The sequence below is a fragment of the Coenobita brevimanus genome, chromosome 107 (assembly GCF_032717465.1).
Source record: "Coenobita brevimanus isolate Jiangsu-jjx chromosome 107, ASM3271746v2, whole genome shotgun sequence".
In the NCBI taxonomy this organism is placed as follows: domain Eukaryota; kingdom Metazoa; phylum Arthropoda; class Malacostraca; order Decapoda; family Coenobitidae; genus Coenobita; species Coenobita brevimanus.
In genome coordinates this window covers 11,806,786-11,820,708 of record NC_137060.1, presented here as the reverse complement: position 1 = coordinate 11,820,708, position 13,923 = coordinate 11,806,786, and positions in this window count along the sequence as shown.

Sequence of the window (13,923 nt, the reverse complement as noted above, 5' to 3'; positions counted from 1 at the left end):
TGAGATGGGCTGGACACGTCTTCCGCATGCCTGAGCATCGCCCTCCCGCCAGCTTCTGTATGACCCACTCCCTACGGCAAGTCGCAACCCAGGGGCACAAAGGAATAGATATAAAGATCATATAAGGACCCCCTGAAGATACGCAACATCATACCAAAAGATCTTGAAACCAATGCCTCCGACAGAAAACAATGGCGAGCCCTCTGCAGGGAAGGAACTGTTCATCACGATGAAGCTCGTAACCTGGCCAGAGAAAAGCGTAGACAACGGAGGCACAACCAAAACAGAGTTCTAGCAAACCCGGACTTGACATGCCGGCTGTGTGGCAACGTTTGCAGATCCAGGATTGGTTTGCAGTCACACACGTTGGCACCAAAGACAATCCTAGTGAGTATAGTAGCCATAGTCTTCTGTAGCAGAAGGAAAGATTTAAATTAAGTGTGTGTGTGTGTGTGTGTGTGTGTGTGTGTGTGTGTGTGTGTGTGTGTGTGTGTGTGTGTGTGTGGAGAAGGGCATCAGTCACACCTCACACCCAATCTACTTGCCAAATGCCACTTAAGCTGGCACACAGGTCAAACAGAATCTTTTGGTGAATTTAGCCTACTTGGTTTGGGCTGCTGAGTGGCCTTTGTACATATCTAGAACAGTCTTTTAAAATACTGGGTCTACTGCCATCACTATGGAGACATCAGCTTAGCTGGATTTCCTTGTAGCGTCACAAAACTGTGGACATTCCTTTTTAATTCGACCACCAACACCGTTGGAAAAATAATCGTTTCTTTTGGGCGTATATGGGTTTAGTGTGATCCACATACTGCTATGTATCATCATCACCATCATAATTTCAATGTAAAGATGGGGTAGGATAAGATGCTGAAACCAAGGACAAGAAATTACGAGAATAAGAGAATTATCAAAAGTTTTATCAGAAAAATGGGGCGTCCGGAATCCTTGCTCCATCTCACTATAGCCTTATCACCCGCACATTATTATTCTCATAAACTGCAGAGAAATGATAATGTTGTCACTGATCGACTCTACTAACACGCCAGAAGGCCTTCGACCGAGGGTGTTGAGTCATAATACCAACTGACAACATAATTACGAGGTACACTTGTGCTGACATCAAACTTTATTAATTTGCTGACTTTTTTCAGTTTCTCTATCCAAATATTGCATATGGAGAGAGAGAGAGAGAGAGAGAGAGAGAGAGAGAGAGAGAGAGAGAGAGAGAGAGAGAGAGAATGTGGAGCTATAGGTCAAGAGTGGATTAGGGATGTTGGGATGATATTTAGCGACTGTAAGTGAATGGCGTCACACTGTAGGCCATTTATCTGTAAAGACAGCAATTTGATAACATCTTTTTAAATGAAAAGAAATAGAAACCAAACGCTAGAAGACCACAAAATTGTTCTCTCCAAGAAGAGAGAGAGAGAGAGAGAGAGAGAGAGAGAGAGAGAGAGAGAACCAAATTCAAGATTGTTCGAGATGCCTGGACACAATGAGCTTAAAAGACTGGAGGTTATAGGTAGAAGGAAATACAGGGGAAGACAGTCTGAGTTATGTACTCTTGTTACCACCAGGCGATTTTACCTGACTATGGCGAGTGTATGGTGAACGCAAATTTTCTCGTAAGTGGAATATAATAATCTGGTAGCAAAGAGACTAAAATACAATCCGTCCTGAGGTTGAAGGGATGAAAACTTGGCCACGCTCCTGATGTGAATGCTGAGTTGTAACTTGATAAATATTGAGAAAACACATGTACAGAGGTTCATTATCATCATCATTATCATCTTTATAATAATCCTCATCATCAGCTTAAATCTTCATGACATACAGGCAGTGTTGTGCGCACATACCTGAATATAAATGCAATGCCACTACTACTACAGTTACTTTTTGGAAAGTAGTGCACTACGGCTACTCTAGCGGCTACCGCTACTTTAAACACACATACACACACACACACACACACACACGTAGAGGGATTCAACCGAGTAGGACGTGCGACATCGGCGCTCTGTACCGAACCAACACGGCCAGTGGCATTACCTAAATTAGTATCTTTGCATGAGTCAAGCTCTGTACTAGGTTAGACTAAATGATTTTTCATTATTAAAAGGAAAAAAATAATAAGTTTAAACAAGACTTGTTCAAACAGGAAAGAAAAACAAGACGAAAGAATATGCTGAGTCATCTGAGGTTTGTTTAGACTACAACACGGGGATTGTAAGTATATACGTTGCACTTTTAGTATTGCAAAATGAATACATACTTTAGTAAAGCAAATTTGGAAAAGAAAAGGGATAAAAGTAAAAAGCAAAATGATGATTTCTACCAACAACTGGTTGAAGTGGAGACTCACAATAGACTGGTTGAACGTGTAAACAAACTAGAAATGGCTTTCAAAAATGAAATTGATGAAATAAAGAAGCAGATGCACTTGCAAAAGGAAGATATAGAAAAACTAGGAAAGGAGGCCAATAAGAAAGACACAACCATCAGTGAACTAACAGTGGAACTGAGTACACTTAGGAAGAAAATGAGTGAAATGGCAAGTACAGTAGTCAATCACGAGAGTGTTATGGAAGAGTTAAAAAATGACACAGAGACAATTAGGCAAGTAAGCAGTCTTATTGACCAGAGCAGTGATATTGAGGAGAAGATAACACAGGTGAATGAAGCCGTGCAAAGCTACAAAAATGATGTGGAAACCACGTATGCTGAAATGGTGAAAGTAAAGAAAGGCTTAGAAACAAGGGTGGAGGAAAAAAGCATTAAAAAGGAAGTGAAAAGAATAATCCAAAACAATCCAAAGTTAGTCAGAGATTCAGTAGATATAAACAAATCTATAGTAATCACTGGTATAGAAGAGGAAGATGTAAAAAACAAGATCACAAGAGACAAAAAGGAGATGACAAATGTAATGAGCTTACTGAAGGAAGTATCAGAGGAAATCTGTAGTAAAGACATAGAGGAACACAAAAGGTTAGGGAAATATGAGAAAAGCAAGACAAGACCTCTAAAGGTGACTTTCCAGAGTGTAAACACTGTGGAAAAGATACTAAAAAATGCAAAGAATCTTATGGAAAAAGAGGAGTTCAAAAATGTATGGATAAAAAGATGCCTAACACAAGAGGAACTGGAATTACTGAAAGAGAAAAGGGAGGAAGCAAAAACAAAAAATGAGGGAAGATCAGAAGAGAAGAAGAATTTTTTTTTACAAAGTAATAGGATTGCAGGTACGAAAGTGGTACACAAACAGGATGGAATAAAAAGGAGGAAGGTAGTAGAACCATGTCATGACAAGTATATAAACAAGATGATAAAGTTGATGTACTCAAATGTGGATGGAATGGTATCTAAATTACTAGAGATGAATGATTATGTCAGAGAAAATGAACACAAATAATATGCCTAACTGAAACAAAATTAACACCAAGGATATCCAATGACATACTAAACTTAGAGGAATACAATATATGGAGAAGAGAGAAATTTAAAAAAAAGGAGGAGGAATTATAATATTAACTAAGAAAAATCTAAAAGTCAATGAAATAAACCTAGATATACCATCACAAGTAGAACTGATTGCAGTAGAGATCAACACATCTGAAGGTAAAGTAATTGTAGCCAATTTGTACATGCCACCCAGATCAAACACATGGGAAAGAGATGAATATGAGGACCTGGCAGAGAGTACAATTCAGAGTTTAAGATCATTACTACATAAAATGGAAGAGAAATCAGAAAGAATTATACTAACTGTGGATTTCAATACAAATATAAATTGGAATACTCTAGATATATTTAGCCAAGAAAGCTGTTGGGACAAAAAGCTCCTGGATCTCGTACAAGAGTTCTTCCTAACGCAACATGTGAGGGAAACCACATGAAAAAGAGGACTTGATGTACCTTCAGTGCTAGATCTAATTTTTACTAGGCAAGAAAATGATATTGACAATTTAATATATCACCCTCCACTCGGCAAAAGCGATCATGCAGTACTAAATTATAACTTCAGGATAGCATATGACATAGTAAACAGCAATGACAGTTACAAAAAGAGCCTAAACTATAAAAAGGGAAATTATCAAGACCTAAAGAAGTATTTCTTAGAAGTTGATTGGGAAAATGAGCTTAGAGGACAAGATTTAAATGCTGTATAGAAAAAATTCTGTGAATTTTATTAAATAGGAGTCCAGAAGTACATCCCACAGCACAAAGAAGCAGATAAGAAAATACAGAAATGGTACAATACAGAATGTAAAAAATCAAAAGAAAGAAGAGATTTGTTGTGGAATAGATACAGAAGACATAATAGTGAAAGGGCGTATAATAATTACAAACAGGCAAGAAACGATTATACAAGAATAAGGAGGGAAGCCCAAAAACAGTTTGAGGAGGATATAATAAATAAAAGTAGTGATCAACCAAAGCTGTTTTACAGCTATATCAGAAGCAAAACCAAAGTAAAAGATATAATACAATCAATTACGGACGAGGGAATCACTTATACACAAGAGAAGGATGTTTGTGAAGCACTAAATAAGAATTTCCAATTAGTTTTTACAGAAGAAAAAAAAATTGAGAGGGACTATGTGGAACATGCATGTCCACACATACTACCAGATATACAAATAGCAGAAAAAGTAATACAGAAGGAGTTAAGTAGATTTGACAGAGGAAAAGCAAGTGGTCCTGATGAAATTTCATGTTGGGTACTACGAGAATGTGCAAAGGAGTTAAGTAAACCATTATTTTTAATTTTCAAGAAATCCTTGAGTCAAGGTAAACTACCTGATATTTGGAAAAAAGCAAATATTGTCCCCTTATTCAAGAAAGGAAATAGACAAAATCCACTCAACTAACGACCAGTATCACTGACCAGTGTTGTAAGCAAGGTATTAGAAAAGCTTATAAGAAAAGCTTGGGTAAATCATCTAGAAGAACACAGTATGATAACAGAAAGACAGTTTCGTTTCAGAAAAGGAAAATCATGTGTTACTAATCTCTTGAGCTACTATGACAGAGTAACAAACACAATACTGGAAAGGGAAGGATGGGTGGACAGTATCTATTTAGATTTCAAGAAAGCTTTTGACACAGTACCACACCAAAGACTTTTATGGAAACTGTACCATCAAGGAGGAATTCGAGGCAAACTGTTTTGTTGGATGCAAGACTTTCTCATAAAAAGAGAAATGAGAACAGTACTAAGAGGAAACTACTCATCATGGAAAGAAGTGACTAGTGGAGTACCACAGGGTTCAGTGCTGGCACCAATCATGTTTTTAGTGTATATAAATGATATAAACAGTAACACTGGAAATGAGAGCTATCTGAATATGTTTGCAGATGATGCAAAAATACAAAGGAGAATTACTAACACAGACTCTTGTAAAGAGCTACAAGAAGAATTAAATAAACTTCATGAATGGAGTAGTACATGGCAAATGGAATTCCATGTGGTCAAGTGTCATGTAATCAAATTTGGTAAAAGTGGAAAAAGACCTGATTGGGATTATAAGTTAGGAAATAAAACCCTATACACATCAGAAAGAGAGAAAGACCTAGGTGTGATCATCAATAACAGACTATCTTCGGCTGACCACATCAGCGAAAAGGTACGGAACATGTATACACTGCTTGCAAATATGAGAATAGCATTCACATACATAAATGAAGACATGCTAAGAAGGATAATAACATCATTCATTAGACCAACCCTAGAATATGCATCAGTAGTCTGGAGTCCTCATCTCAAAAAGCACATAGACAAGATTGAAAAAGTTCAAAGGGCCGCTACAAGATAGATATCAAGCTTAAGGGACCTAAGCTACAAAGAAAGACTAAATAAACTGAATCTACCGACACTACAGGAGCGAAGGAAAAGAGGTGACATGATAATGCTATATAAGTGCATATCAGGGAAGGAGAAAATAGACATAAATGATTACTTAACACATGGAGAAGCATCAGCAAGAGGACACTGCAAAAAAAAACTGCATAAGAAGAGAGGTGATAAAGACGTAAGGAAATTCAGTTTCCCAAACAGAGCAATTGATCAATGGAATGCACTACCGAATGAAATAGTGTGTGCCAAAACAATTCACAAATTTAAGGATATGTGCGATAAATATGGTTTAAGACACGGGACAGTACGAGCTTGACTCCAGTTAGGTAAGAACACACATCTATCTATCTATCTATATACTTGGAGAGAGACTTAAAGATAGATCTACAGATACTGTAGATATAGTGCACATACAGATAATATTTTTGCAGTAATTATTTACGGACACTATACTGATGCTCTGGATTTATCAGGAAAGTCCAAATGTAGGTTATGGTTTGCATTTACTGAAGTTTATATAACATACTAATTACACACATGCCTGCAAAGCAAGAGCAGGTGTTATGATTTAATTAATGCGCGCGCATGTGTGTGTGTGTGTGTGTGTGTGTGTGTGTGTGTGTGTGTGTGTGTGTGCGTGCGCGGGCGCGCTAACACAATAACCCAGTTTTGGTCGGTTTCGACCAAACTTGGTGGAAGGGTTAAGGGTCAGTCAGGGAGTAACCCATTGTTTTTTAGAATGGTAGGTCAAAGCTCAAGGCCACAGGGCAGAGTCAAACACTGACCCATCTTTGTTACTTAGTTTTTTTTATCCGATTAGAATTAAACTTGTTGGAAACATGAGACAAGAATAAGGGGATTTATTTTTGACAAGTCAAAAACCAAAAAAAGGAAGTTCGTCTAACCCCTCCGATTACAGACCAATAGCTGTCACATCTTCTCTTGGTAAGGTATTTGAAACTTTAATTAATAAGCACATTGTTAAACATCTTGAATCCAACAACTTAATTAGTGATAGACAATATGGTTTTCGCCACGAAAGATCCACCATTGACATACTCAATCTTTTAACTCATACCATCCATCAATCAATTGATCTTTTTGGAGAAACTCATGCAGTAGCTCTTGATATCTCTAAAGCTTTCGACAGAGTATGGCACCGTTCCCTGCTGTCCAAACTCCTTTGCTATGGACTAACGTCTTTTGTTCCTTTGATTTCTTCATATCTTAGTGAAAGGAAAATAAGAGTAAAAGTAGATGATGTATATTCCAATTTCCTCCCAATTAACCCGCCCCGTCCCGACCACTTTTTCACCACTGGTACCCCCCAATCCCGACCATTTTTGGACCCAAATTTTTTTTGCTAAAACTTTCGCTTTTGGTCAGAAACAATGGTCAATCACCAAGAAATTGTTCACCGGGGTCCATAAGTGGCCTAAACAGGTATACCTTCGTCACACCTGGTACCGTGTTCTCTGTAGGTGGTCTGAGGCTCTCACGTTTTCTATGGTATTATAAGTCTGGGAAACCAATGAAAGTAAGTAGATATGTATTTATTACAAACATAAAAACATGTGATACAAGAGTAAATTGGATTTTACACAAAAACAGAGCTGAAATAAGCATTGTACCATCATGCGAACCGAGCAAAATCGGCCAGACTGGTCACGATGAATCGCTAACATTCCTGAATCATGATACATATCATTTTTTCTACTTACATAATACATCTCCAATAACATTACACCATTTTACATTTTATTGAACTGGTTTTACGTATTCACAGGCCTTTTCATAACATTTAGCGTAATGTTAGCGCTTATTTACGTAGTAAGTGAACTTGCTGTGACTGTTGTTTCAACTCGTATTGTGTTTTTTCAACTTACATAATACTTTCCTAATAACATTATACACTTTTCCACTTTTGAGAACTGTTTTGAGATAGTTTCAGGTCTTACGTAAATATTTAGCGTAATAATAGCGCATAATAACACAGACGGTGAAGTCGCTATGACTACTATTTCAACTTACAACCTATTTTTGTACTTATATAATAATTCTCCACTAACATTGCACATGTTTCCACTTGATATAATTGATATCACATAATTTGAGACCTTACTATTCTACTGAGCATCATATTATCGCATACTGTATTTACACAGTGAGTGTTATCGCAATACCATTTGTTTCATCTAACACCAGTATTCAACTTACAAATTACTTTCCTACTAACATTACACCCTTTTCCACTTTATATCATTCCTATCACATACTGATCAGAATGTTCTACTGAGCGTAATATTTTCGCAGATTTACACAGTGGGTGTACTCGTGACATCAATTGTTACAACTTACACTATTTTTCAATTTATACGTTACTTTCCTGCTAACATTACACCCGTTTCCACTTTATATTCTTGCTGTCACATATTTACTGACCAGAGTGTTATACTGAGCGTCAAATTTTCGCAGATTTACACGGTGGGTGTAGTTTTGATATCACTTCTTTCAACATACACTATTTCTCAACTTATACATTACTTTCCTGAAAACATTACACCCGTTTCAACTTTATATAAGACTTAGCACATACTGACTAGCCTTACCATTATACTGAGCGTCATATCGCCATCCCACACAGTTTCAGTAGTGTAGGAAGTTATGGTACTCTCTGAAACATGGCTGAAGGCACAACGCAACATTGCACTCTACACACTCGTACCTTGTGTCTTTTCTCTGAGTGGCTGGTCTGACTGTCGAGTGCTTGCATACATGGCAGCGGTGCTGGGGTTTACGACGGTTTGGGTCGGAAGGGATTGTGCTAGGATAGTGGCATCCTGCGAGGCGTAGGGGAGTCTGGGCAGCCATGGGGGTGCGGGTGCGGTGTGTGGGTCTGTCCTGGGCATGCCTGGCGATTATTTCACGTGCCAGCTCTCTCACAAACCCCTCAAAGGTCTCTGATACTCCTGTTGTCATGGCGTGCAGGTAGTGTGCGTTCAGGACCGTGATGTCGAGCAAGTGGAAAAAGAGCTTTTTGTACCACTTCATCGTGGTCCTGGCACAGTCAACACTGGAAATCATCGAGTCTGACTGATCCACTTGCCTCATGTTCAGATTATAGTCCAGTACAGACTCGGGTTTCCAGACGTTGAGCCTCCTCTCACTACGGTGATCAACGGAGTCTGTGCGGTGCATCAGGGGGCTGTGTACAGTTGATAGGAGGCAAACTTCCCTGTTGTGGTTCCACAGGGTGGCAAGGATGTTATTTGCCTGGAAGAAAACCACCTCGTTCTTGTCAAGTTTCCTCCCTATCTTGACCATATGGCGATGGATTCTCTTGACTGTACCACAGACTCCGGTGTCGTGTTGGTGGAGGAACCTAGCGAGAAGAGGGCTAGTGTACCAGTTGTCCAGGTACAACGCATGACCACGATGAAGGTACTCCTCTATCATTGTCTTCACCACGGCCCCTGAGAGTCCTATACTACGATCTTCTGTTATATCTGTCTGTGCGCCCGTGTACAAGACTATGTCTTGCACATAACCAGTCTTACAGTCACACATAACAAAGATCTTGAAACCGAAAAGGTGTCTCTTGCTGGGTATGTACTGGCGAAAGGAAATATTGCCTCTCCACAACACAAGAATCTCGTCTATGACGAGTCTCTGTAAGGATAAAATGAGGAGCGGAACATTTCCCGTAAATGATCAAATACCAGCCTAATTCTCCTCATTTTATCAGTGTTATTTGCATTAGCTGGATCTTCTGCATCAAAAAAGTGGAGGCGGCCGAGAATCTGCTGAAATCTATTACGACTCATCACCTTTCCAAAGAAAGGTGTGAGGATCATTGGGTCAGTTGTCCAGTATGCAGGAATTTGGTTTTTTCTTACCACACCCATCAAGAGAACCAGGGCAAAAAATAAGAACATCTCAGAAATTGTCACAGGATAGTCATATTGCTGGGAATGCCTGATCGTTGTTCCCAAACGTTCACTTTCACGGCGCAGTGTTCGTGAAAATATGTTTGTCTGTTCCACTATGCACCCCACAAACGCCTCCCCAAAGAACAAGTGGAAAAAATCCACCCTAGTGGAACCCGCATGCACACCTGGAGCCGTGCAACCAGACCGCCACTCCTCAGTGAAAGGGTGAATGATGGGAGTAAAATTACTCCCATCTTCCCAGTTCCACGAGACACCAACGTCTCCAGCCACGTCCCCATCATCGCCTTTGTCAGGGTGGGGAGGTGAGGGTGGTGTGAGAGGTTGGGGAGGTGGAGAGCGGCGCCTTTCATCACTCGCACTTCTCTTCCCTCTCCCTTTTCCTTTACCCTTTCCCTTCCCTTTCCTTCCTTTCCCCACATCCTGGGGCTGTGGGGAGGAAGTTTGGGAATATTGTGGGGCGAAAGACTTGCTGGGGAGTGGCTCCACCTCCTCTCCCCTAGGCCTACGTGCACCACGTGCTCGTGCTGCCTCCCTCACACCACTTTCCCTTTCACCCCGCACTCCCGCCACATCACTTTGCCTTTCACCCCGCACTCCCACCACACCACTTTCCACTTCCCCAGACAAAAGACTTGGACCATACCTTATTTGTCTTCTTGCCCCACCTTCTGATCCTCGGGGTGAGATTTTCTCCTTACCCAACCACGAGGCGATATCACGTCCTAAGCCACCGTCATCGTCATCGTCCTCATCCTCGTCCTCATCAGAATCAGGATGGAGAGAGGTCCGTGCACGTGGTTGGGGTGCAGGCTGGCCTTCCCTTGCCTTACGATATGTCACATACTGCTTTTTCCGGGGGGAAGGGACCTCTTCATCACTGCTTGTTATTTCTTCCTCTGGCTGGACGTAATCTCGATCCACCACATCATCATCAAGTGGAGAATCACTATCTCCAGTGAAGGCCTCCAGGGCAGATGTTATTTCGTTGTCTGAGAGACCTTTCCGCACCATGTCTGACCTGGGTCACCGCTAACAGGTGAGTGACCGAGACAAGGGTGAGCGCGGGTCATGCGGGGTCTGGGACGCTGCCCGCCTGGCGGCAGGTAGGGGAGGCTTGGGTAAATGGGCGAATTGAAAATCTCGCGCGAATTTTGAAAATTGTGGAAATTATGAACCTTGCAATTGCAGGACGTTGAAGTACGTCAACGGGATTGGCAGTGACAAAACGTGAGGACGTGGAAGTACGTCGACGGGACGCCGCGGGTTAACGCTGGCGTGCCGCAGGGATCAGTTCTGGCGGCAACCCTATTTCTGGTTCATATTAATGATCTCTTGTCTGTCACCCACAATCCCATTCACTCATATGCAGATGACTCAACACTACATAGTTCATTCACACTCAGACACCCATTTACAAAGTCTTATCTCTACCTCTCAGCTCAGTACAGCCATCTCCATAAATCAAGATCTATCTACGATCACTGAATGGGGACAAAACAACCTGGTCTCTTTTAATGCTAGTAATACTAAATATATACAGTTTACTAATAGACAGATATTGCCAGATTCGTACATTACATTCAGTGCTACTAATATTCCCATCTCCAAAAGTATTGACATTCTTGGCGTCTCACTTAACAGTGCCCTCAGCTGGACCTCTCATGTCAGATCACTTGCTAAAACCGCCTCAAAGAAACTTGGATTATTGTACAGAGTCCGTAACTTCTTCGCCGATGAGCAGTTAGCTATAATTTATAAGAGTCATGTGCGCTCTCAGCTTGAATATTGCTCACCCTTGTGGAATGGTTGTGGAGAGGTTGCATTAAGACAACTAGACAAAATTCAGAACAAAGCTGTTAGAATCGTTAACAACCCTGTCTTTACATATAAACTACCTCCTTTGCAAGTAAGAAGGAATGGTGTCTCCCTTGCATTATTTTACAGATATTTTTTTGGCAAATGCTCAGACGAAGTTGCGTCCATGGTGCCACCTCTCCATGCCTTCCCTCGTGCTACACGGGAATCTGATAGCGCTCATGACTGGAATGTCACTCAGCCATACTGCGGAACTTTTGCCAATCAGAATTCTTTCATTCCCCGAACTGCATCTTTCTGGAATTCGCTTCCCCAAAGTTGTTTCCCTCCAAATTTCAACCCACAGCTGTTCAAGTCTAACTGTTACAGATATTTTATGAACGGAGGACGCCAGTAATCTGGTGTATGGATTGTTTTTTTATTACTTATTTGTTTTTCCTTCTATATATATATATAGCACGATTGAGGCTAAAAGGGAAGAGATTGGGAGAATGTTTGTGAGAAGAAAGTTGGATGTGTGTGCTTTGAGTGAAACGAAGATGAAAGGGAAGGGTGAGTCTATGTTTGGAAGTGTGAATGGAAAATTGTCAGGTGTTGATAGAGGAATGGCAAGAGGTGTGGCCTTGTTAGTGAGTCCGGAAGTACAGCAGTGTGTGATTGAATGGAAGGAGGTGTCATCGAGACTGATGTGGGTGAAAGCGAAGTTTGAACAAGAGTTGTGGGTGTTTGTGAGTGCATATGGGCCTGGTAGTGAAAGGGATGAAGAAGAGAGGAAGCCTTTCTGGAATGATGTTGATGAGTGTCTGCAGAGTTTTGGAGCGAATGTGAATGTAGTAATGATGGGAGATCTGAATGCTAGAGTGGGAAATGTAGCAGTTGAAGATGTAGTTGGTATGCATGGTGTGCCTGGAAGAAATGAAAATGGGGAGCGAATGATAGGGATGTGTGTTGAGCGAGAGATGGTGATTGGAAATACGCTGTTTGAGAAGAAAGATATTTATAAGTATACATGGGTGAGACAGGAGGGTGGAATGGTTGTGGATAAAGCATTGATGGACTATGTGGTTGTGTCTAGAAATGTAATAAGAAGATTGTTAGATGTGAGAGTTCTGAGAGGGGAGGGTGGAGGTATGTCTGACCACTACCTTGTGGAGGGAAAGTTAAGAGTAGGTAAGAGATGGGTGAGAGCTAGGAGGGTTAGGTGTGGCAGGGAGGTTTTGAAAGTGAGTGAGTTGGATAAAAGAGAGAAAATGATAGACCATCAGGAAAAATTGAAAGATGAGTGGAATGTAGTGAAAGATCAGGAAATTGGCAGTGTGGAGGAGGAATGGCAGTTGTTTAAGAGTGCTGTGGTGCGGCATGCAGAAGAGGTATGTGGTGTGACACGTGTGGGTGGTGGTGTAAGAAAAGGAAGTGAATGGTGGTGCGAGGAAGTAAGTATTGCTGTGGCTGAGAAGAGACGTGTAAATGAAGTGTGGCTGCAGAGGAAGGATGAGGTGTCATATGAGAGGTATAAGGAAACGAGTACTAGGGCAAGAAGGGCTGTGCGTGATGCTAAAGTGGCAGCAGATGAGAGGTGGGGTAGGCGGCTGACTGAGAATATTCAACAGAATAAGAAAATGTTCTGGAAGGAGGTTAAAAGGGTCAGAAAGGGAGAGTCTGGGAAGGAAGAGCGAGTAAAAGCAGAGGATGGAAGGATGTTAACTGAGATGGATGCAGTAAGGAAGAGATGGGCAGTGTATTTTTAAAGATTGTTAAATGTAGAGGAAGAAAGGGTGGCTGAGATTGTGGCGGATGGAAGGGTGCAAGGAATAAATGTGTTGGGAGAATTGAATGATTCTTGGATCACGAAGGAGGAAGTGAAGAAGGCAGTAAAGGAGATGAAAACAGGGAAAGCTGCAGGTATGGATGGGTGTGCTGTGGAATGCCTGAAGGGTGGTGGAGTGACTATTGTTGACTGGTTAGTAAGACTGTTGAATGTGTGCTTTGTGAAAGGTATGGTGCCAATTGACTGGGCAAGTGCTTGTGTGGTTCCGTTGTATACAGGCAAAGGTGATAAATATGAATGTACTAGCTTTAGGGGTATAAGTTTGTTGAGTGTTGTAGGTAAGGTGTATGGTAGAGTGTTAATTAAGAGAGTTAGAGAGGGTAATGAGGGAGTGATTGGTGCTGAGCAGTGTGGCTTTAGGAGAGGGAGGGGATGCGTGGATCAGGTGTTTGCTGTGAGACAAGTGTGTGAAAAGTATTTAGCGAAAGGCAAGGACGTGTTTTGGGCATCCATGGATTTAGAGAAAGCGT